Below are 2,492 nucleotides of genomic sequence, written 5' to 3' on the forward strand. Positions count from 1 at the left end.
GCACTGCACTTGGTACCAAGGAAGCCCCAGCCCAGGTTTGGCCCTGAGACTAGCCTCATGAATGTTCCCTTGCAAGTGCAGAGATGGGAAGGGACTTCTGAAGGGGTTCAGGGGCCTTCAGGGTCCCTTAGGACTGTTTTGGACCACATGCATGCCCAGTCTGGACCACAAGTAGCCTCGTGCATCCCCAGATTAAACCACTGACCCACAGGAGAAGGAACAAGGTTGACTTATTCTCAATGGAGTCTGGAGTGGGGGACTTCAAGAGTGGGGGACAGCCAATGGGGAGTAAAATGAACCCATCCTCCTAGGGAACTCTCAAATAATCAAAAGGAAGCTAAAGCCCAGAAAGCTGAAGGTGACGTCCAAAATCACACCACCAGTCACATTATAGAAAACAAAACTGGAAAGGCCTTTGAGTACCATCTGGTCTAGCCCTTCATTTTCCAGATGGGGAAACTGAGGCCCAAAGAAAGGAGGAAGTTAGCCAAGGCCAAGTGGCCAATATGTGGCAAAGCCATACCTTGGACTCAGACCCTGGACTCGAGGTCCAATGCCTCCTCCCATCCCCAACACCAGCTCCCACGTTGCACACCCTTTGCAACCTGGCAGAGATCTCTTGAATGCTGCCATGAGCTGCCTCAAGGTGCTCTAGGGAGCAGATGCAAAACATTTTGTTTTGTGTCACGCCTGTGGTGACAGCTGAGTTAAACTGAATGTTCACAGTCATTACACTCAGAAACCGCGCATGAGTTCCATCTATTGGGGTTTCAGAATGAATCAGGTTTCCAAACTGCATTCTCTGCATCTAATCGTATGTCTGTATATGGTAACCTTTCGAAAACGAGTCTAACAATTAGTCATCTTGGCCCGGTTAAAGACAACAGTATGCTCTCCAATTTCACTTTGTTTTCAACAAGAGAGTGATGCCAACGGTAATTTTCACCATGGTTAAAACATGCTTCTCAGCTGGTCCCTGCAGTCAGACGAGACAGCTCTGGTCCCCACACCTGCTCGGTGCTTCCCCACGGCTCCTGTTTAACCAAGCTGTGCCCCCACCAGGTGCCTTCCCCCAACTCAGTCACATCCAGGTTCACGCCACATACTGACACCAACTGTGTACTGGGCACTAGACTAGATGCTTTGGGTTCATCATTACAGTTAATCCTCTCTGCAAGACAGACCTTGGGGCTGGCCATTTATTTCAGTTGATTAGAGCATGGTGCTGATAACACCAAAGTCAAGGTTTTGGATCCCCATACCAGCCAGCAGCCAAAAAAAAAGTGACATACGCAAAACAGTTCATCTGGCCCCATGTGGAAGATGAGAAATTTGAGAACCTGACGGTACTGGCTATTGCCTACTGCCCAAACCCGTTCTCCCTGCTAGAGCCACGAGCCATGCTGCCTTCTTGCAGTTCCTCCAAGGCAGTGAGCTCATTTCCACTTCAGGGCCTTTGCACATGCGATTCCTCTGCCTGAAACACTCTTCCCCCTGACTGTTTGCCCAGGTAACTCCTACTCACCCTTCAGATCTCAATTCAAGCTTAATTTCCAAAGGGAAGAATCCCTCATACACTCCTTCAAGTTTCTATAACTCTTCTTCCCTCGCATAGCACCCCGTATTCCTCCTGCTTCAACACAGTTACTATAAATTGTAATTTACTATTTAAGGTATTATTTGTTATTATCTGGCTCCTCCACAAAAGTATGAACTCTAGGAGGGCAGGGATGGTGTCTGTCTTGTCCATCACTCTATTCCCACACCTAGAAAGGACATATAGCACAGGTTTACTTACTATGTTTTGGATGGATGATTAACAGATGGATGTTGGGTGGATAATGAATGGATGAATGGTGGATGGATGGATGGATGGTGGACACTGGATGAATGGATGGATGGTGGATAGATAATGAATGGATGAATGGGGGATGGATGGATGATAGATGGATGAGAAGTGCTTAAAAAAAACTTGCCACCAATCCAAGTAAGAGGTGGGCCAAAAATGCAAGCCCAGGCCCTCTGAGTGTCAATCCCACTTGCTGTGTGTGATAATCCTCTGTACACACACACACACACACACATACACACACACTACACTGGCCCTGGGATACGGTGCCCACTTTCCGAGAGCAGAGTTCTCAAAACTCCTCTGATCGCAACCTTGCTGTGCAAATCCCCACACCTCCCATTCCACACACAGCTTCAGAGATACTGATTCGGTGGATCTACGAGGGCCCAGAAATCCACATTACTAACAAGCACCCAGGAAATTTTGAAGGGAGTGTGTCCCAGTCCTCCTTTGGAGGATTAATAGACGGGTGAGTCCAGGCGAATCCGAATCCCAAGGGTGAGCTGCCCAGCGCTCCACCCACGGCCGCCCGCCCGAGAAGCTGCCGGGGCGTCCGAAGCTGGGGCCGTGCTGCCCTCTGGTGGTGAGTGGCGGCGCCGCAGCTGCTGGGCTTCCCGAGGGACACCCGCGGCTGGCGCCT

The sequence above is a fragment of the Galeopterus variegatus genome, unplaced genomic scaffold, assembly GCF_000696425.1.
Source record: "Galeopterus variegatus unplaced genomic scaffold, G_variegatus-3.0.2 Scaffold2416, whole genome shotgun sequence".
Lineage (NCBI taxonomy): Eukaryota > Metazoa > Chordata > Mammalia > Dermoptera > Cynocephalidae > Galeopterus > Galeopterus variegatus.